This window comes from Podarcis melisellensis (genome assembly GCF_964234715.1).
Source record: "Podarcis melisellensis genome assembly, chromosome: 6".
Taxonomy (NCBI): domain Eukaryota; kingdom Metazoa; phylum Chordata; class Lepidosauria; order Squamata; family Lacertidae; genus Podarcis; species Podarcis melisellensis.
In genome coordinates this window covers 78,225,491-78,248,955 of record NC_138538.1, presented here as the reverse complement: position 1 = coordinate 78,248,955, position 23,465 = coordinate 78,225,491, and the positions used below count along the sequence as shown (strand labels likewise).

The 23,465-nt window shown below is 40.8% G+C and overlaps 2 long non-coding RNA genes across 2 annotated transcripts in view; one reads left to right on the top strand and one right to left on the bottom strand.

Annotated features, from left to right (window-relative positions):
• LOC309372477 overlaps nt 1-20,488 on the top strand; it is a 30,770-nt gene extending 10,282 nt beyond the window's left edge. The window contains exon 3 of the long non-coding RNA XR_014169523.1: nt 20,393-20,488. This is a non-coding gene — a long non-coding RNA (uncharacterized lncRNA). The remainder of the gene's footprint in view (nt 1-20,392) is intronic.
• Nucleotides 20,489-20,801: 313 nt separating this feature from the next.
• Nucleotides 20,802-22,929, bottom strand: LOC309372484. The gene is made up of 2 exons (XR_014169529.1): nt 22,705-22,929; nt 20,802-20,925 (listed from the first exon to the last, which is right to left on the bottom strand). It is a non-coding gene; the product is annotated as an uncharacterized lncRNA (long non-coding RNA).
• Nucleotides 22,930-23,465: the final 536 nt, after the last annotated feature.

Sequence of the window (23,465 nt, the reverse complement as noted above, 5' to 3'; positions counted from 1 at the left end):
CAAACCTTATTTAAAAAGATAGAAGCACACAAATTAAGTTGATATAAGTTCAGGATGGATAAAAAAGGGGAAGGATAACTTCCCCTTCTGTCAAAATATACTTCTATGCATATTACATTAATTGGAGTTTGGGTTGGATTAATTAAGTGGATTAATTAATTAGATGATTGATTGGATTCAAGTTCCACAATCACAACTATGCCATTCTGAAGAGGCACTTATTGACATTGCAGCACAAGCAATACTCTGGTTCAACAACAGTTTATGTTTAAAACAAAGGTTGGTTTTTTTAAAGTCCTAAAAGCAAATATTCTTTGAAAACTGGACAGTATAAGATACAACTAACACATATAGATACACACACACACACACACACACACACACACACAATATGAATGATGAGATCATATTTTTGAAGAACAACTGATAATTTCTTTCTTTTTTCTTTTGAAATGTCACTAAGTGGGTTTAGCAATGTGTGAAAGAGGTTTCGGACCAATTACTTCCTTCATTTTTTTAAAAAAACCCACTATTTATAAAATTTTCCACTTGAACAATCCAATCAAACCATATTAAATATTCAAAATTATACCTATTATTCAAGAATCAAACAGTCCAAATATTATGCCAAATTATATAAAAAAATGGGAGGTATTTTCCCATGTTCTGAGGTCTGGGGGCTCTGATCATCTCATACTTCTACTGCTTTCATAATTTTCATGATAGTTCCCATACATCATTCCGATGTTAATCCTCATTACTTTTCACAGCCTCTGAGTTTATCAAACAAGTGAGATAAAACAAAACAATATATTCTGTGTGGAATTTACATCCAGAGTTCCCTCTGTATGTTCACAATATCTCTTCACAAAATGATGTTTCTGCCAAGCCAATCCAAAAATCTTCTCACCTCGGGCAGCAGCCAAGTCAGTCCAGATAAAATCAAATCAAGGCATCTGCCCAATGCTTTTAAGACCAGCTGTCCTTCAAATAGTTAACCTGTCCAGGGAAGGTTTTGCCATATAAAACTGGGAATGCAAATATTAAATAAGATATTAGAAGGCACCTATCCCCCTAAGGCCCCACATTTAATTCTACATGCTGATCTACTTCCGGTCATTGCTGCTCGGTTAATTGGAGCTGTGTCATTCCGATTCTAATTCCAGGCAAACTTCCAAAGTTTTTTTTGGCGTCTCTCCAGTCATTCTCCAAATCAAGGTTGGGAAACTCTTTATCCTCTTCCAAATATATCTGCAGACAAATACTTTGAACTTGGTTTTCCACTTTTGAATAACTGTTATTTCCACATAGTTAATGATTATTAAAGTCATATTATATCACCAAATACACCACCTCTCCAATCTTGCTTGCTATAAATAATCAGGCAGTTGGTTCTTTCAGAGGAGGATTTTGCCATATAACATAGCAAAATGAAAAATAATAACAAAGGAGAATCACCCCCCCTTCCAATTCCAAAATACCAGGTCTACGTAGATGTTAATCCTTCCGTTCAAATCCTTTTTAGCACCTCAGTGGCTGAATTAATTAGCAAAGTAGTTTCTCCCCCTTTGCTCAGATCATGTCCAAAACTTAAATCCAATTTTTCATCTTAAGAATTGGAAGCTTGCTGCTAAATGGAGGCGACTTTGGAGAGTTGCCAAGAAACGTTCCAGGCTTTCCATCCAGCGCCTCCAGCCCCTCCTTCCTTCTGAATTTGGGGCCAAGTGTTGGGCGATCCGCAGATGAGCTGCCACTCCTCAGCCTGGGGAGTGTAGGGAGGTTGATTACTCCCATCTCAGCCTCTGATTCCGGAACATACGGCAGTGATGGAATTCGGCCATCCTCCATCGCAGCTCGCTGGAAGCTCCTTGTAATTATTTCCTTCATTTTGAATGGACCATTCCTGAACGGGCAGTTGGAGAACTGAAGGCACATTCTGACTGTGACATTGTTTCTGTAGTTATGAGCTGAGATTCAACAAATTTCAAGCACCACCCAGGGGGCATATTTTCTTCCTAGAAAATACACACCTTACTGACCTAGGCTACCGACCTAACACCACTCGACTGTGAATAAACCCCACTGTACTTCTAAGTAGATATTGTTAGGCTTGCTTGGCAAGAGAAGAGATGGTTACAGCCCAGGTGTGTTGATACTGCCTGTGTCACCTGACATTTCATTTATTTGTTGTTTCTCAGATATTCTTTCATTATTTGCTCCGACTAATCTTTATCCAGTTAAGAAATAAATCATTGTAGAATAATAAATCTGCAACTGAATCTGAAAGCTTGGCAATGAAAACTTTCCCCCCCTTTTTTTGCACAACCAAGCAATATTAAATGGGCACCTGCTAGGTCTGCTGTGACGGCTGTGATGGATTCCCTGCTCCGTGGAACACCAAATCCACACTTTGATTGAAGGATTACTTCATAAAAAGCAGCTGGTTTTGATCTTTAGGACATTTGGTTCCAAAATGCTTTTCAAATCATCATATTAATTTCTGGTTTGATGAATGTATGGCACCTTTCCTTTCTTCGCGGCAGTCGATGTACCTCTGTACTTTCACAGATAAAACTGTGTTCAGCACAAGCAATCCATTATTATATATCGGGTTCATTGGGTTGTACTGACAAAGCTGGATCAGTGGTGATTCATTTACACACATAAGGGGATTTTTCTCCACTGCTTGCCCTTTCCTCAGCCACATGAGAACAGAAGAAGAGCATGCTGGATCAGGCCAATGGCCCATCTAATCCAGCATCCTGTTGTCACAATGGACAACCAGATGCCTGTGGGAAACCAGCAAGCAGTATTCACTTGTCTAGTTTCCAGCAACTGGCATTAAGAAGCATTACTGCTTCCAACTTTCCTTTGGGAAGCTGTGTTTGTTGTTTGTTGTGAGGATTGTGGCAGAGAGAAAAAGAGTGAAGCTCCCCTTTCTTGTGCCAGGCATGGGTTTAGGGCTGTACAAGAGGTGCATGCACTGGGTGCAAACCGAGGGGGTGCCATCTCAAAGCCTGGTAAGCAAGGTGCTGGGCTTAGGGAAGGAGGTGTGAGGCTTTGGCAGGGTCCCAGAGTCCTCCCTCCCCCTTCCCAAAGCCTAGTTGGCACTTTCCAAGCTTAGGGAAGGAAGTGTGAGGGCCTCCTCCCCAAAACCAGGTAGTGGGAGGGTAGTGTGGAGGCTGGGGGAAGGGCACCAATTTTTGGCCTTGCACAGGGCATCATAATACCCAAGTTCACCACTGCTTGTGCCCCATAGGCCTCAGAGGAGAAGGAGGGTTGAAGCAACCTCCAGTGGTGCCAAGAGCAGGTGGAGAAGGAGCTGCTGGTCCTTGAGCCACATGGCCCTTGTGTATAGCTCTGCCCCAGGCTCCTCCCAACGTCCTGACATCACACACACAATGTTGTGTCCCCCCCATCGTCTTCGCAAGCACCTCTGTTTTGCTGTGAATCCTCACCTTACAGTGAAATCTGGGAATCTTCCTCATGCCATCCATGATGGTCACAAATATCAGATGGGTCAGTATTTATTTGTTGTTTTCAAGCATTTGTAACCCACTTTCCACCAGAAAAGATTCCAAAGAAGGAAATCAACCAGGAAACGTAAATAATGCAATCTATAAAGCAATAAAACAGGCAAACTATCAAAAAGCCCCAAAATAGGATGCTGCAGTGGCCTCACTAATATCTATGGATATCTTTAGAGATTGTTCACAGCAAGATATTAAAACTTAACACAGCACAAAGTTTATTGAGAAGTTATCCTGAGCTCTTTAATCTTTTGTCATTACAAAATGTCATGTTTGAAAGCTTTGTGGTAGCACAACATTGTAGCTTATATTTTTGTCATTTCGTATGGGGATAATATTTCTAAACTAGTGACTGCTTGAGGAGAGAAGCAGCTCCAACAATGAAGCAATTCTTTCTGCTGTGAGATTCAAGACATTTACCCTGACATGGATTACCAGGGACTTGGGGGGGAAACTAGATTCCCCACCTCTATGTCTATCAAGAAAATAAACTGTTACGTAGCACAGATCCAGTTCAAAATATACATTAGTCCCATTTAGCTGTTATTTGCAGGGCACTAGTGTGCTGAGCAAGGATGGGGAACCAGCCCCAGCCAGCACGGCCAATGATCAAGGATGCAAAGAGTTGTAGCCCAGGAATTGTAGCTGCAAGCAGGAATTTGTGTGTTGGGTGTTCCTGTGCAGCTGATGTCGGGGCTAGGGATCAAGGTACATGATGAAACAAAGCAGGTCTGGGTTTGGCCAGTACTTGGATGGGAAACCGCCAACCCATGCTTTTAGTCCCCCATTGAAAGGGTTTATACTATATAAACATTGGAAGGGAAAATACTACATGGGGTAGAATTCAACACCACACTATTACAAATGTTCCATCTGAGCAAACATATCAGATTACCAGATAGAACTCCCCTAATCCTATGTAGTGTTCCAGGGGTTCTTACTCTGCCCCTGAGCCAATTTTGGGGGGCCCATTGGGGAGGATAGCGGCAAAATCTCAATTGCAAAAGGTGAAGCCCTTGTGCAGGGCTTCTGCTGATGGCTCTCCTTAGGTGAATCCTGCACAAATCCACTTAGCCAGGGCTGGAGGTGGCTTTTGATTCTTCCTCTCCTTTCTTTTCCCATCTCTCCCCCCCCTTCCATTGACAGCGATTAATTGGGCCAGCTCCAGGACATATGCAGTTTTAATCCATGGGGGAAATAAGGGGATTTGGATCCTGCAGACCCAAGGCCACTGCCAGTCTGCCTCTGGCACACCCACAGAATGCTCCATTTTGGTCCTTACCATTGGCTGAACACTGCTGACAGTGCATCTCTACTACTACTTTTATTATTATATATATGCCACCCATGTGACTGGGTTGCCCCAGCCACTGTGGGTGGCGTCCAGCAAAATATAAACACAGCATAAAACATCATGTATTAATAACTTCCCTATACAGGGCTGCCTTCAGATGTCTTCTAAAAGTTGTATAGTTATTTATCAACTAGAGTAGAGCTTTCTGTTGGTGTACTAGGGGGAGTAGCCTTGCTGATGTAAATGTCATCCTTCTGGATCCTTTTCACTGGCAGAGCAGCAGAAAGATCACTTTCAACAATCCCTCAGCTAGCCTTTGGCTGACTTTTAGATGACACTGCCTATGTACTGCATGACTGCAAAGGTATTTCATTTTGGGTCTCTCTGACTCAAGGTCACCAATCTCTCTGCCTATACTATATCCATTACTGCAATGCATTAGATATTGTTTTCTGTGTTTTATATTATTGTTTCCAGAAGGTCTAGCCAAGTATTGCACTTAGAATTTGTGGTGTGTTTTCAATTTGATTTGAGTAATTAAGGAGAAAAATCAGGCAGGCCCATCCATTTGCTTTTGAAAGAAAGCAAATTTCCATTGGATGTGAATTGCTAATGAAAGCCACTGGCTGGATGATTGCTGTCCTTCTGTTAAATACAAACATGGCCATATGTATTGTGTTGAAAACAAACATCCCCAAAGCCACATGCTCTGAGTGTAGTTGACTTTGTGGCTTGGCCCCAGTCTCTTTCCACAAAAAATGTTGGTTTTTATTTGAGTGTCTTCAAATTGTCATTGATTTTTCTAATCTAATTTAATTCCTGATGTAGTTAAGATCAAATTTGCTGAGCCATCTATCTACAAATCAACTTGACTTTACAAGGCAGCTTTGCTGTCCACCTATAAATCATTTTGACTTGAGTCTGGAAATTAGAGACAGGTTTCATTTTTTTGTGGGGGAGGGGAAGAAAAGGGATTCTTAAGGATATAGCCCTTTGCACACTTACCTGAACACATTGGAACTTACATGTATAAAAAATTGCATGAGTAAACATGTATATAAATCACCTTGCTCAGGTATCTCAACTTACCTTATGATGTTGGTTATGGTCGTCCTTCAGACACTGGACTTGACTCAAAGCCTGACAAATTGGATCAATTTTATTCCACCCAGAAGCATCGTCATTTCCTGATATTCTAGAATACTTCAAGGGGAATTTAGATGATGTATATCTCCATATAGACGGTATGACATATGACAATGAGCTCACCAGCAGCAGCTGCCCTCCTACAATGACTTCACTGCAGCTTACCTGGATGGAGATGGGGTTGAACAGAACAGTGATGTTGCTGCTAGTTCACCTGCATAGCTCTTACTCTACCCTGCCCCATATAGGTAAGCTGCAGAGACATAGCTGTTGAGAGGACAGCTTTGCCCCACCACATGGGCAGCTACTGGAGCCCAACCAGATGTCCACCCGGTTCCACCTTATAAGGTGTACTGAAATGCATACCTCAGTGTACACTGTGTTGTATGAAATGGAGAAGGGTGGATGGAGAGATTAGTGGATGTTTCAAGCTTCTTTTTGAAAGTCTGAGCGCTGCAAAGAAATCCACGCAGAACCTCCACCTGCATCTCTCTCTTGGTGGATTTGGATGAATAATATTAGTGACAAATTCCAGAGAAGTAGTCATAGAGGAATGATGTGGTTCTACCACACATTTTGTATGGAAATGGTCCCTTTATATCTCCAAGAAGAGCTAGAAAAGTCTCCTGTTTGAAACCCTAGAGAGCCACTGGCAGTCAAATGATACTGAGCTAGATAGGCCAATATTCTAACTTTCCAAACCTAATATGCTAACTTCCCCTCTCTCTCAGATAGAATAGGTGAAGCTGGAAAGACAACAGGGTTAAATACCAGTCCAGTGTCTGACACAGTCCCTTCTAGCTGATGCTATTTAAGGAGCATAATGCTTTCAATGGTTACTTGCCATGATGAATGTGCTCTACTCTCAATGGTGGAGATAGTATGCTGCTTAATACCAGTTGCTGGGAATCACGTATCGGGGAGAGTGTTGTTGCATTTAGGTCTTACCTGCTGATGGTCTTGCCGTAGGCTTCTGGTGGGCTGCTGTGAGAACAGAGAAAAGAATTCAGCATTGTACTCTTCTGATCTTTCTGTAAACACAAGCATTTCTGTTTGCCAGATGGAATGATTCCCCCCTCTTCTCCCCTTCCCCAGAGTGGCTGGGGAAACTCAGCCAGATGGGTGGGGTATAAATAATAAATTAGGATTATTATTATTCATGCTCTGCTCTGGGGGTTCTCCAAACCCACCAGAGAAAATTGAGGGAGGATCAGGAGGAACACAGAGGGAGGAGAAGGGTGAAAGCCCCCTTGTGCCAGTGGGAGCTCTTCTGTTGCCTTCTGCAAGTGCACTGGGTTAGTTGGATCAAGTCCAAAATGGGCAACTAGATGGGCATTTGGACTGATCTAACCAGCATGTTAAATGCAGTGGTGCATGTAACATCATGCCTAGCATGGCTCTTTAGTCTTAGAACTTAGTTTTCCGAGCATCCACGCATAGGTTAGTATCAAATAATTTTTCAGCTGCTCAGTACTGTCTCATGCATCTATCTTGTCATTCGCCATCTCCATCCAGTGTACCACATCAGTGGAGTAACCCTGATACTAGTTATAATAATGGGATTCTACCTCAATAATTGTCAGCCATGGGAATGTTTCCAGGAACAAATATAAAAGCAGAATCCCCAACCCCCTTTTAACCTTGGTGGAGATAAGGGGCATGTCCCTCTTGTATTGGACCTGTGAATGAAAAAAGCTGGAGTGGTTTCCAGATTGTGCAGAAACATTCAATCAATACCCCTAAAGTGCCTCCCCCCCCTTATTTATCATTTTATTGGATGAAGAGCATCTATGTCAAGAAATTCTAGAAAGACATCACAACGAAGAACTGACATTTACTGAACAAACTATAGAGCTAGCCGCCTGGAACACCTTCACATCAACACTCGGGACGGCATCATAATCTTGCACGGTGATAGAAATGAGCTCTGACAGGATAGGTTTTTCCTTCAGGCTCTTGCCCTGTCACTGCTTTTCTTGAGCCAATAAATACCTTTTCCTTTTCAAAAATACCACCACTAATGTAAAACGGGTGGTTTGCATTTTGGACTATATATAATTTTATATTTTATGTATTCTGAACTGTGTGTGTGTGTATAGTATATTCAGTATGGTGTGTACTTATCTATCATATTTAAATTCTACATGAAAGAAGAACACAAGCACAGCCTGCTTCACCAGGCCTATTATTATTATTTTATAAAAAATATTACAAGTAACATTTTTCTTTTATAGGGAATCAAGGTAGCTTACAGCTACAACAGCTGAAACATAAGGAAAAAACTAATGTAAAACAATTAACCATTAATATAATTAAAAATAGATACATCAAAGTTATATTAAAGCAAACAGATCTTTACAATCAAACTATCACAGCACCAACGCTTTCCTTAAAAAACAGTCAGTTGCCAAACGTCTGTTGGAACAAGACTTTACAAGCTAGCAGAAGGACAACAAAGAGGGAGCAGTCTAATTTATCTTGGAAGGGAGTTCCAAAGTCTGCAATCAGTCACTGGAGAAGGTCAATGGCTGATCTAGTTCAGCATCCTATTCTCAACAGTGGCCAACCGGATGCTTGTGGGAAGCCTGCAAGCAGGACCCAAGCACATGAGCACTCTCCCTACCTGTGCTTTCCAGCAGCTGGTACTCAGAAGCATTGCAGCTTCTAATTGTAGAGGCAAAGCATAGGCAGCATGGCTAGCAGCTCTCTCCTCCATGAATTTGTCCAATCTTCTTTTAATGCCACCCAGATTGGTGGCCATCACTGCCTGCTGTGGGATCGAGATCCATCGTTTAACTATACATGCTATCAGATGTGTCTGGCTATGCCAGCCTAAGGACCGTAATAGAGGCAATAAAACTGGCTTGTTCTGCAGGACTGTTGCAGATACCAGACTAATAATGAACCACTGTGGAGAGCTAAAATGTGTCGTTTAAGTGTGAAGCGTTATTATAGATAAGATGCGGTAGAGGTTGCCTCTTTGCCCCAAACCTGAAGCATCAGGATTGACTCAGTGTCTGGCAGCAAATCAGTGTTGATAAAAATTCCCAGCATACAAATTGATAGATAATACATTCCTCCAATTTCTCCATGAGCTTCTGGAAAGAATATGAAGACCAGCTGAGCAATGGAACTCAAGAAGGATGTTGATGGAGTTTGCAATTCCATATGGGAAGAGATGCAGAAGCAGATTTATCACACACGCACACAAAATTTCTGACTTCTTTTGTGCTGACAGTCTCCGAGACTCTGGGAGGCATGTTGAAAAATGCATCAAGTGCAGATTTAAAATGTTATTACAAAGCATAACACAGAAATAATAGAAGCATTTGCTGCAATAGCTCACGATTTACAAAGGAGAACTATTTAAATTTTAAGCAAGCTACAAGCTAAGATATATAAGTGGTTTCTTTCCCCAGGATCATTTGGATCAAACCAGAAAGGTTAAAGATTTTAAATATTTAGCTAGATGTACCTTTTAACCTTCACACCTCCTGGGAAGAAATCTAAACTCTACCCAAATCATTAAATTAATCCTTGGTGGCCTCTGTAAAATCAAAATTTCTTTTCTTCAGCATGCAAATGATAGCATTAATGTTTGAAAATATACAGCAACAGAAGCCCTTCCATCTGTCAAACTGGTGTTCCAGGCTGAAATCCTCACCATAGTCACCATATAGATGCAAAACACAGAAGTTAAGAAACCTGAAATCTTTCTGTTAGAATTAGATTTCAAGTGGTTGACAGCAGTTCATACATTGGTTACTTCAAGATGGGATTACTGAAAGTGCTCTATGTGGGGCTTCACTTCCACTTGATCTGGAAGCTGAAGTTAGTGCAGAATGCTGTAACTGGATTGGTGCCAGGAGTAAGACCCTGTCAGCATGTACCGTATTGGCCTGAATAGAAGCCTCACTTTCCTCCCAAATTCTGACCGTGAAAAGTTAAAGTTCGGCTTGTATTTGTGACCTTACGGTATGCAGCCAGGAGCAGGCAGCTCCAGGAGTGTGGCAAAGCAGCGCCCGCCCTGTGCGTAGTCCCCCGTCCTCTCCCCCAAGACCGGGAAGGGAGAGAGCGAGGAAGAGGAAAGGCCACTGGCAACTCAGCCCCCCCCCTCGCCCAGTATGCAGCCAGGAGCAGCTAGGAATGGAGCAGCTTATATTCAGGTATTCCCCCCCCCCCAATTTTAAAGGTGCAGCTTATATTCAGGCCAATATGGTAGTACTGCTGCTAAGGGACCTGCACTGGTTTCTGATCTGCTACCCGACCAAGTTCAAGGTGTTATTATTAATATACAAACCCCTGAACAGCTTGGGACCACTTAACTTGAAAGATCACCTTACTCCATATATGCCCACTTGACTGTTTCAATCTGTGAACAGGCTTGGTCATAATAGAAGATTAGAATTTTATTATTACGGTCACAGTCCAGTTCCAGGTCACTTACAATAATCATAAAACACAACATGAATACATTGAAATGCAATTGGGTATAATAGAGACAATTCAGATATAGTGGCAGTTAAAAAAATATATTAAATCTTGAGCACTAAAATATAACCTAAAATGATCATTTAAAACCTTAATCATTTTGGTAGTACAGCTTGTTCCCTAAGTTTTATGGCAGTCGCACAGAATTTGGCCACCCTTAGCGTAATCTCTAGATCCTTGTCCTCTACCAGGAATTTTAGACGCTGAAATTTGGACCCATTTGGAGATTTATTGGTCATAATATAGGCATGGAAGCATGGGAACAATTGTGGAATATGGATATAAAATGTACAGCATGTTATGATCTAAGAGAAAATTATATGAAAATGATATATCAATGGTATCTAACAGCGAGAAAACTGGCAAAAATGTATAAATCTAAATCAAATAAGTGTTGGAAATGTAAAGCGAAAGAAGGTTCTTTTTTATCATATGTGATGGTCTTGTAGTAAGGTTAAAGCTTACTGGGAAATGATATATAATGAATTGTAAAGGATGTTTAAAATAACCTTTGTAAAAAACAAACAAACCCAGAAGCTTTTCTTTTTGGAATTATAGGGACAGAACTACCTAAACTGTATAGGAACTTATTCATGTACGCTACTACAGCAGCAAGAATGTTACTTGCCCCAAAATGGAAAGAAACAGAAGTCCCAGCAAAGGAAGAATGGATACAAAAACTTATGGAATACGCAGAATTGGTGAAACTTATTGGAAGAATAAGAAATCAAGACAACAAACTTTTTATAAAAGAATGGAAATTGGCAGGATTATTGTAATAACATGCAGTTTTATAAGAATATTATATTTAAAGTAGATAAATAAATGAGCAAAATAAGTCAATTTGGATAACAGAAGATATTAAAAATACATTTAAGTAATGGCAGAAAGAGGGGGAAGGAAGGGAAGTTTTGAAATGTTAAAATGACTGTAAAATTAATGAAATGTATAAACCTGAAAAGCATAACTAAAATTTAAAAAATAAATAAATCGGTGAACAGGCACTTTTACAGGGGCCCCATAATATTTGTATCACACTTGCAAGATATCAATGTTTCAGTGTGGCAGCATCCTGGCCTATTACCTTCAGGTAGGTGCCTTCACTGTACTCTTTTCAGCACTTGCTAAAAAAGCCCATTTCCCCCCCCACCTCTCAGGTGGGTCCTATTGCTATTATAAGAGAACAAGTGAGATCCGGTACCTCTTCTTCCAGAGGTGCAAGCCTTTGCAGACATATGGAAGCTGGCATGTGTTTTTTTCTGGCTTTAGCTTCTCACTGGTTTTAATTATTTTATGAATGTTTTAAATGCTTGTTTTTAACTGTGTGTGTGTTGTTGTTTTTTTACTGATACAGTAATGTTATTGTTTTATTTTTTGCAAACTGCTTTTGAGTTTGATTTCAACCAGGTGCTCTATGTGTGTGATGCAATTATTTGTATCTTTTTAAAGATTCTTAGACCTAAATTTTGTTTACTTGACAATACATGAGATTTAAAAAATGCAGTAATTCAGTAATAACCTTGTCCCCACACCCTGAAAGAAGACCCTAACAAACTTACTAAATATTTATTAAAATATAATGAAAACAAAGGATCTGCCAGTTAAGCAATTATGTAAGTGTGGGCAGGTGAAATCAATGTATGCATATGAGGAAGCATCCCTCTAACCCAGACATAGGCAAACTTGCCCCTCCAGATGTTTTGGGACTACAACTCCCATCATCCCTAGCTAACAGGACCAGTGGTCAGGGATTATGGGAGTTGTAGTCCCAAAACTTCTGGAGGGTCGAGTTTGTCTATGCCTGTTCTAACCTCTGGTCATGTAAGCTATCACAGTATTAGCTCCCCTGCCAAGGTTTGGAGGAAGACTCTCCTTCCTTGCTACATGAGCCTTGCGTAAGGAGAGCCCAACCTGTGCAGCTGAGCCCCACTGACCAGCATTCACTGCTCAAGCCAGGCCCTAAACTCACCTTTTTGTGCCGCCAAGCCTCAGGCTATGGGTGATTACTGCCCCTTACCCACATAATGCCTCAAGGTGGCAGTGATGTAAGGTCTTGCATTTCCTTACTTACCCACACTGAATGCAGAGCAGTAAAACTAACAAAGTTAAGGCAAGATGTCCTACAGTGTGAAGCAAGCGAAAAGAGGGAATCCTGAGAGCCAATCAGGGGCTTCCTCCAAATTCCTATTCAGCCCCATAAAAGCTGGCTACTCAAAGCTTACACCAGGCATGGCCAAACTTGGGCCTCCAGCTGCTTTGGGACTACATTTCCCATCATCCCTGACCACCAGTCCTGTTAGCTAGGGATGATGGGAGTTGTAGTCCCAAAACAGCTGGAGGGCCAAGTTTGGCTTACACTATAGAGGAAGGGTGCTGCAAGGCAAAAGGAGGGAGAAGAGGGGGTTGTACAACCCTAAATACTAGGCTGGATGGTCCTCTCTCATTGGGCACTCTTGCCCCCTCCCCCTGGGAGAGACCAACTTGTGTGTCTTTTAAGTTCAAGGGCACGGGTAGAGCAAATTCACCTCTGCTGAGAGCAGGAACATCATTGGGTAAGAACAGGCCTTCAAGCCTAGAGTCCTGTCTCTGACACTGGTCAGTATAGTATTTGTATGGTAGCCTCACAGGTAGGGATGGACGAATATATTAGTTTCAGTTTCTCTTAGTTTCTTATCTTTCTAAGCTTAAGATCATTCCTCCACATTGTTGTGATAAAGTGTGCACCCTAACATAAAAATTGTCATATGCATTTTGTCTATTACACAGATTTCTGTAAAGCAATTCCCCCTAATATAATGCATTTTTGTATGTTAGTTTCACTAATATATGCATTTTAACACACACTTTACCCTAGTTCCTGCATTTTTGAACGCATTACCTGGCTGGAGAACTGCATTGCAAAATTCGGAGAAGTGCAAATTTCAAAGGAAGGTTGCATTTCAGGTGCACTGTTTCAGAAATTTGCGGATTTCAATTAAACATGAATCTGAATTGAATTCCACTGCCCACATCCCTTCAGTCACAGACAGGATATTTAGCCAAAGTGGTTAATGAAGAGCTCAATTTACTCTGATCATACTGCTTGTTAAAAGTAGGGCAAACTCTTCCACTAATAGAGGTCAGGTGGCCCTTCACAGAATATAAAGTCTGATGACCCATAGCAGCAGCAGCACTGAGAAGCCTGAGACCATGAAAAGCTTCTCAAAGAGTCCCTCCAAATACATTGATACACATAAGCAAATGAGATTCAATGTAACAGATGAAAAGCCATGCTGGGAGCGGTGGGGGCGTGTGGACCATATGGGAAGTAATTTGCCCTCTCTTTCTCTCCAGTAAAGTGATTTTAGGGTCATGTTGGATAGCTAATGAAAATATCAGATCGGTTTGCAACAGTGGTGAAAAGGGTAAGCTCTGTGTTAGGATTATTAAGAAAGACACCAAGAATTTTAAAAGGCCAGTATTACCATGCCTTTTTATAAATATATGATAGTCACATTTGGAACATTGTGTATAGTTCTGATCAAAAAGGGCAGTCTTAATCAGGGGGAAGGGGGGGCACAGAAAAAGGTAAACGACATGATCAGGGAGTTGAAATATGGCTACCCACCTGAAAATAGTGAATCCCCCCTGAAAATAGTGACAGTCTGGGAGCTCCCCTGGATCCGAGCCCAACATCAAAGGTCCAGGCATTTCCTGGCTTTAGATGTCCAGACTAATTGATTCATTAATTAGTGGTAGTTCATTTTAATATATCTTTATCATTTTTTAAAAAACAACAACTGTGAACCACCTTAGAATTATTTTTTAATTAGAGAAAGTATAAAAATAGTTTTAAATACATAGCAAAATAAATCCTCAGACTGATCTGTTTGGGCTCTTCTTCTTATGTTCTCCTGTGCATTTGATTATTCTGGACTTGCTGAGTTTCAGCTATATATTTTGCCTGTATATCTCTGTTTAAATAACAAGAACAACAACCCTAGGTACAAAAAAAAAAGAAGTTAGTGGGAGCGGAGGCTGTTTGAAGGAAGACTTTTCTCATTAATGTAGATGATTGAAATTGCTTGACTGGTCTATTGAGGAATTACAAAGCACATATTCATTCACTCCGTCTTTTTAAGACAGGTTGCCATTATTAGTAGACACAGATCAATGAGTGTTACAGCAAAATAACATCTACTGTACTTATTGCACCTGTGGAGAAGATTTTGCTTAACCTAATTGTTTCTATGGTGAAAAGGCGTACTGCTCAATAGGTTTCCACCAGTGGCTGGGAAAGGAAAGTGTGGGAAAAGAAAAGAATGACACATCCAAGCGCTTTTGTATGAAGAGGTATTATTTTTGGAAGGGCGGATTACTAAAATCCCTTTAATAACAAGATTTTGTCCACCAGATTGGAAGAGCATACTCTATGTACATTCATGCCTCTACATATTTCTTACAACATCTAAACAAAATGTCTAATTTTCCTAGTGGTACCTCTACTGACAGGGCTTTGCAGTGGTTAGGAAATCAGGAAGAGACGGTGGATGCATGACAAAATGTGGAATATTAATGTGGAATACTAAAAATATATATACTGTGGTAACTCTGGTTGTGAACGGAATCTGTTCTGGAGGCCCGTTCGCAACCTGAACAGAACGCAACCTGTGTCTGCATGTCTGTGTGTGTGCGGATCGTGATTCACTGCAAAATGCATTTTGCGTGTCTGCAACCCGTTCCGTTACTTCCGGATCACCGCGGGACGCAATCTGAAAACACTCAACTTGAAGCAAACGTAGCATGAGGTATGACTGTAGTATTGTTGGAATGACTGAACATGAGAGGGGGTTAATTTGCTTCCTGTGTCTAAATCATCCCTTGGATGAGCTAATCGCAGGCACATGGTCAGCCAAGCCAGTTGCTATAGTAACAGCCGAGTGCAACAACTATATCTGTGATTAATTCATGTCAGTTCAGTAGCTGTCAGTCTGAGTCTGTTAGTTGCCTGGTGTTATGCCTTGAATCGAACATATTTAGAGCAACGGAGATATTTTTACTTATATGTATCTGTACAGTATATACCTGTATAAACAAGCTGTATGCATCTACGTCCAGAACTGTTTTACTGAGCCTTATCTTCCGCAACAGTAAGCTATATTAATCTTTCTCTGTTTGCACGTGGTGAAATGGTACTGGGAGAAACTTCCACTGTGTGGGTATCTCACCTGAGATTCCGATCAAGTATCTCTTTTTCAGTCCTTCAAAGGAAGTTGATTTTTTTTTTGGGGGGGGGGATTGTAATGACCTATGTGTTCAGCTGTAGGTTGGAACACAGTCAATGCCTGCACAAGTTTGGAAAATAACTGCAGGAGAAACCCTTAAGTTAGTAGACATAGGCTCTATGCAGATCTCCCCAGGAATATATGTAGGTCAGCAGCAAGGACAATTTAAGAAGTCTCTGTCCCTATCTGTTCTGCAAGTTAGTTGAAAAGGGCTGGTGAAATCTTACATTAAAGAGTGTTTAATTTAGAACCATTTCCCCATATGATTTTCTCTCTGTGGATATTTGTCACTCTTGGGACACCATCATCCCTGGTGTGCATGGAAATTTAGTCTGCATCTAAGAACCCACTGTGAATATGGTGTCTGAAGCACCTGCATGGTGCACATTGGAACATTGTGTTGATGTACATCATAGTTGAATTTTAAGTGCATTTTGACAATTGAGTTTTCTTTTACCAGTGAGCTTGAATTTAACATTGCAAGACAAGTTTCACAACTTGTCAAACAACCAGACAAAAATTCTTCAGGGCATTATTCAGCTCGCACTGGCCTCTGGCTATAGAGGCTGCAAGAACATCTGAGAAGAGATTGCTTTTTTGTTTGCTTATTTATTTAGGCTGGAACACTCCCCACATATTGCTTGCACAGTGAGATCAGTGGAACCCATTGTGGAAGCTCCCTGTGGCTGAAATTTTAGCCCACCACATCCCAAGCCCCAGGGCAAATAGCAATGCCTTAGATCTGAAAATTATTGTGGTAGGGAATATGGTATCAAAGAATCTGTTCATTTAAGGCAGCCACTGGAAGCCAGCATAATTGACAAGTCCAGAGATTTAGGATGAGCCTATCAATGGCTTCTAGCCATGTTGGCTATGTTTTTCCTCCACTGTCAGAGCCAGTAGGTATCTAAGGACCAGTTGCTGTGAATCATAAATGGGGAGAGTGCTGTTGCACATTTGTTCTGCTTGCAGGTTTCACATAGGCATGTGGCTGGCCAATGTGAGAAAAGGATGCTAGACTAGATGGACTTTTGGCAGGATCCAACAGGGTTCTTCATATGTTTTTATGAGAGCTCTACATTGCAATGAGTCTCGTAGCAAAGGGAGTTTCATAATAACAAAGCAGATAGTGAGATAATCTATGTGTAGCTGTGCTCTCGTCATATATAATTATAATGCACATTACCCTAGTCATATACAACAACAGAGAGCATACAAACATAAATAGATTAAAATTAAGCTCTATGTGCTAATGCATAATAAATAAATCTGATATAAAACAGCTAAAATATATAAGTTAAAACCTTAATTGCTAATTTAAAACATGTTAAGACATTGGTCTTTAGATTCATTGAAAGCTTGTCTCCTTAATTTTATAGCAGCAGCACAGAATTTAGCCACTTGTAAGGTAATCTCTGGTTCCCTGTCCTCTATTAAGTATTTTAAGTAATAATAATCTGTTCTGCTTGGGGTTTGCTGCATGATAGAAGTGATAAATTTAGAGTGTATAACCTTGTAGTACTGACAATGTAGTATGGCATGAGTAGCAGTTTTAACTTCCTTCAAACCACATAGGCATGTTCACTCTGAATATGGTTTGCCTTCAGATCTGCCCGGCAATCATGCTGATGGAAGGCCATTAAATCTGGCAAAGGTAAAAGCTCTTCTAAATTTGGGTATTTCTATTTTGGATAAATGCCTCGCTGGAGTAAACCCCCTCCCATTATCTTTAATTTCTGGATACCTTGTCATTTCACTCATGTGGCATTGCAGCTCAACATCCCATATTCGTTGCTTAATCGTGGTTCTGGCTATCTCATATCCATAGGTGATCAGAGCCTGCGGTGTGAACCTTAGGCTTCTCAGTTTCTCTTGCAGTGAGGAGTTCCATTTTGTTCTACATACAGTGGTACCTCGGGTTACATACACTTCAGGTTACATACACACTCCGCTAACCCAGAAATAGTGCTTCAGGTTAAGAACTTTGTTTCAGGATGAGAACAGAAATTGAGCTTCGGCGGCGCGGCAGCAGCAGGAGGCCCCATTAGCTAAAGTGGTGCTTCAGGTTAAGAACAGTTTCAGGTTAAGTAAGGACCTCCGGAACGAATTAAGTACTTAACCCGAGGTACCACTGTATGTCTATTAAAGTTAAGGGTGCCAGACCTACCTGGAAGAAAATTAGTTTTAGCCAATAATGGATTTTCAGAATCCATATCTGGGACCTAACTGGGATTTGTCCGACCGCCAGGCGAACTGCTATGTTGGGCACACAGGAAGGAATCCCCAGCAGACAACTAAAGAATTTTGTTTGTAGAATTTCAAAAGGGGAAGTGTTTTGATAATTGCACACCTGGGAGCCAGTTGTGATATAACTTTTGCTATGAAATACCTGGGTAGCTATGGGAATATACTGACCTCCTTTCCCATAAAAGAAACTTGTGATTGCTTTGATGGTTCTTTGGGTATTTGCAATTGCGTATATAATCTGATCATTCCACGAACTATTTTCATGAAAAATTATGCACAGATATTTTTTAAAATGTTACCTTTTCAATGGACTGGTTGTCAATCTGCCGTTAATCTCTCTCTTTTCTTTTAAAAAAAATCATTACTTTGAATTTAGTATAGTTAATTATTACTTGTTCAATTTTGCAATAGGCTGCTAAGGTTCTTAATAATTGTCTTAGTCCCACACAGGAGAGAGAACTTAAAACTTCATCATCAGCATATAGAAGGACCGGAAGGGACATATTTGCCAATTTTGGTGAATGGGCACATTCTTTCTCCATATTTTCAAGTAGGGAGTTAATATAAAAGTTAAATAAAATGGGTGCAAGGATGCTTTACTCCATTTGTGGGTCTGGATTTGCTTAGTTAAATGTCCCTGCCGATCATATCCTAAGCTTGATATAAAAGTAAATTCTCCATCTTTATCACCTTTGGCACATCCGTTCATTATCACCAGGTCTAACCTACTGGTCATTTGTAAAAGACATAGGCCTGCATAATTGCCCCCCCTTTTTTTAGAGTGCCTGGTAGGTATATGGTGAGCAGCATCCAGTTCAGGAGGAGATTCATGAAAGTGAGTGTATAAGGCACCATCTTTTTGACCAGTTCTAGCTTTTAGGTGTCCAGCCACTATTACTGAAGTTTCAGGGAACCTATCTGTCAAACTTCCAACTTAACCCAACCATTTTTGACCATCAGTTTTTTTTTCTATGAGGGGGAATGTATAGATTGATTAATAGATTATATATTTAGCAATTTACTAGTCTAAACAAAATACGATAACTACTACCAGCCATCTCCTTTGGAAGTTCTTATAAACCAGGAAGGGCAAGGATCGGTAGCCTCACTTCTCCAAGATCCTTACCACTTCATTGGACTACGCTAGTACAAAAAGAACAACCAAACAAGCAAGAACCAATGTTACATCTACTGGACCTGTACTAAAAATGGCAACCAAGTTAGCAAAGATAAAAGCAACTTTATCTGCAAAGTGGCCCCAACGGGCTATCACTTTTATCCTATGGGTCGAGATGCAGCAGATCTTTGCCCCCACCAAAGTGCTGTTGGATGAGCATGTGCTGGTTCAATAGTGGTGAATAAGTTCCATTTCTTTTTACCATCATCTCTGCAACAGACTAGGCCTTCTAATGGATTCTAGCCCATGTTCAGTCAGATTCATTTTGTGTTCTCTGCCAAAATTGCTTTAGCCATTGTCCCACCAGTCTCATCACTTCATCTCCCCCCAAAGAAGGGAGCTCATTTGGTTCTACCAAGTGGGGAATGGAATGTAGGAATGATTGTGTCCACCATCTGGGCCATTTCTCCATTCCAGAGGTCAACTAGGACTTCAACAGAATTGCCTTCTGAGATGACAGGAATATCCCTGAAAGCCATCAGAAAATAATTTTAATCCATCAGCTCCCTGGGTTATAATTTGTCATCCACCATCCCAAAGGCTCAGAGTTCTAATAAATAATAGTCAATCCTATCAGGTAGAGATGCCAGAGATTGTGATACTTGCTCACATTCACCAAAGGATTACTGGAATTGTTAAAATTTCAAATGATATCCAGATGACCTTGCCACATAAACTGGAATTTCCCTTCCCCTGTGAGGAAAATATTGATAGGATGTGAAGCAGACACAGAACAAAATGAGAATTTATATTTACAACTCCTATCATCACTGACCGTACTGGCTGGAGAGGAATCTGACAATATCTGAAGGATAGTAGGTTCTCCAACCCTTATGTATATGTTATCCCCTGCCTGTAATGATACTTTGCTGCAGTGTTTGTGGATTTATTATAAGTTGAATGCAATAACTTCATTTCAAGTAGCCTGATGACAGTGATACCAGTTCAAATGTTAAGTATGAGTAAGCGTAAGACTCATCAGCTGAATCCCATTAGCTATCAGGGTGGAATACTCAGTGTTGCTCAACCTACTATTTCCCCTTTATTTCTGCCATAAAGTACTGTTAATCTTAATGGCAACTGCATACACTTTGCCAATGCCTTCTTTCTAAGCATCTAATAGTACTTTCATAAACATTAATCAGTAAAATGGTTTAAGAAATCTGGGTGAGAGTATTAGCAAGATAAAAGAACATGCAGAAATACTGTTGATAAAGGTTTGCCACTTTCATGTCATTTTCAGTCCCAAGTCCTGTGCTCAGACAACTCTGGAAACCCATGTCTCTGGACAAAGACCAGCACTCAGCTGATCTGATCATGATGTAGACTTCAGTGGTGAGTTGATATATATGTAGAAATCAGACATCATATTGTCCAGCCTCCTGTCTTGTAAAAGGAGTTCTCACCAACATGTATCAAGGGTAAGCTAAGGGCCACTTGACATAATAAGGTAGAAGATGAGTGGGAGTGAATACCTGTGCTGAATGAATCACTTCATTTTTAATGGCCAACATAATCTTCACAAGTTGGTGGGATTTCTTTTGTTCCTGCAAGCTTATTCCTACTTCTTCAAGCTCAAGTGACTGCTCTGAGAATTGTAGGTTGTTGAACTTAAGCACCATGGAATACACGGAACCTAAATTACTCATGACTTAGTTTTCACATTTATTTCAATGGAACCTAAACATGACTAATTTGCTCTTGATGCAGTCTTCAGCTGGGTCTTGCTAGTGGTGCTACCACCAACATGTTGGGTTTTTGTTTTTTGTTTTCTTTCTGCAGAGAAGGATCAAGAAGGAGGAGAATGAGAAAGATAAATATTAAAATAGCCAGGTGCAATATTTTAAAATACTTCCCCCTCCTATAAACTTCTTGAGACTTCTCCCCACCACCACCCTTATCCCAACAGTGGAGGTATAGCAGTCATGAATATTTATTTCTGCACAATGAGATGAAGAACCCCTCCTGTTGGATCTCCTTCAAATTACTGGGATGCGGTGTCAGATTGTATTTAACATAATGTTCTATAGCTCAGCGACTGTAGCCTCCCACATTTCCTGTCTTTAGATTTGAAAACCCTTCGTTGTGTTTTTTTTAAAAAAAGAACTAGGGTTTTGTTCAGGATGAGTCTGTACTATTAATATTATCACACAATGCGTGGCTCTGAATTACAACAAGCCATTTCATTAATCTTTTGGGACATCTACCAGCAAACTTGTTTAGCTTAATGAGAGAGTGGAAATGTCGGCTTTTTGTCTGGAAGTGTGCAGGAATGAAATCTATTTAATGGAACCAAATGTGGCCACTTGTAAATGTTCAAATAGTGCTTAAGCAGGTGTCAAAGAGGCAGGCAAAACTACATCCAGAGCGGTTTCATATTAGAAGTAGTGCAAAGAAAGACGAGGGCAGAAACTAGTTTTGCCAGTAAACCATTAAGTTTGAGAAATGAAGTAGACAACCAAACTTATTATTATGTGAGGTTCACTTTTGCTTAACTACTAAAGGGCAGGGGGAGTTGCACAACCCTGAGATCTCGAAGGGATAAGGAGATGAGTGTCTGTCCAAAGGCAGCTTAGCTAGAGATATTAGGCACAACCACATTTACATGTGACTGCTTGCAATCCCATATGAATTTCATGGATGACATCCAAAAAACATATATCAATCTTCTCATTCATCAGACACAAACAAGTTAATACTAACAATCACATTTTAGTGACTGCCAACTTTTGCCAGGATATGTCTGCATTGTGGAACATTTCCAAAATTTGTCTGGGACTGCCAGCACTCTCCCATGGGAATGGCAAGAGTCACCAAATACCAGACTTTCACTATTTTATGCACATAGGAAGGTGGGTAGAAATGATTTCTTTTTGTAGAGTTTTCTGCTTGGCATTCCAACGTGCTTTTCTGAATAGCTATGGAAAGTCCCTGAAGTGTATAAGAAATCCTTGCTTTTCTAAACAACTTCTGTGCAAGTGGGGGATTACCCATGCCATCCACACCCCAAAAGCAGTTACACAAACTGATGTGCATTATAATGGCAGTTCAATGTGTAACCGCTGATGAGCAGAATTAATTATGGCTGGGAATGTGCATTGAAATGTGCTTCTCATTACGAGTAATGCTGTAAACACACACATAATCAGAAGAGTATTCTAATACACACTCTGATTTGCATTCAGCCTCTGTTTTTCCTCTCTCCACCTCCTTTGAGCAAGAGGTTTCATATCCAGCTGCAAATTACCCCTCCCACAACTGGACAGAATGGAACACAAGGAAGGTTTGGGATAACTATCTGCACCAGCAGATGGAGGCAGTAACGCTTCTGAATACCAGTTGCTGGAAACCACAGGAGGGGAGAGTTCTCTTGTGCTTGAATCCTCCTTGCAAGTCTCCCACAGGCATCTTGTTGGCCCCCTGTGAGAACAGAATGCTGGACTAGATGGGCCATTGGCTTGATGCAGTAGGTTCTTCTCATGTTCTTATGATCAGAAGAGCAGCAATGGCCTTGGCAATGAAACCTGGTGGATTACCACAGCATCCTGAACATACCTTGCAGGACTGAGTGGACCAAGATGATCCAGGAGCCGGGAGTTGCATTCTTTTTGAAGACTGAAGCCATTTAGGTTGCAGTTCTATAATTCCAGTTTACCAGGGAGGCAGCTCCATTTAACTCACTCTGACATACCTCTTAGCAGACAAGTATAGGATTGCACTGGTAACTAGTAATAGGTCAAAATACTATCTTGTACTCTGCCTAGAAGACAGCTGCATGGAAACATAGATGGTGGATGACTGATGGAGTGTGCTTCCAGGGCTGCCCTTCCATGGTTACCAGGAAGTGTGATGTCACATTCTGCATCATTCAAAGAGACTGTGCAGCCATCAAAGAAAATCTTACGATGCAGCTGCAACTGAGCCACAAAGTCCTCAATTCTGAGAGTCCTTTTACACATCACAAAGAGGAAAATCCAGTTTTGTCACCAAATATGCATTCTACAGCACACCAGTTATAGTTTGGGAAAAGCTGAGTGTATAGGGACATGATAGAAGTGTGCAAAATTGTGCACATTTGGAGAAAGGGGTCCGAGAGAAGCTTTATCAGAACTTGGGGTCATCCAATGAAGTACTTCTTCAGATAGTACATTGTTAAAAATGATGGAATACATTGCCATGGTCTGAAGACATATGTGGCAGCTGTCTTGCTGAAGCAGATCTGGGTCTGGTTCATGCCTGGATGTCCTAGTAAGGTTACATGGCAGCAGCATGGGGTGTGTGTGCTAAAATGTCTTGGACTGGCACTGCCATTTATA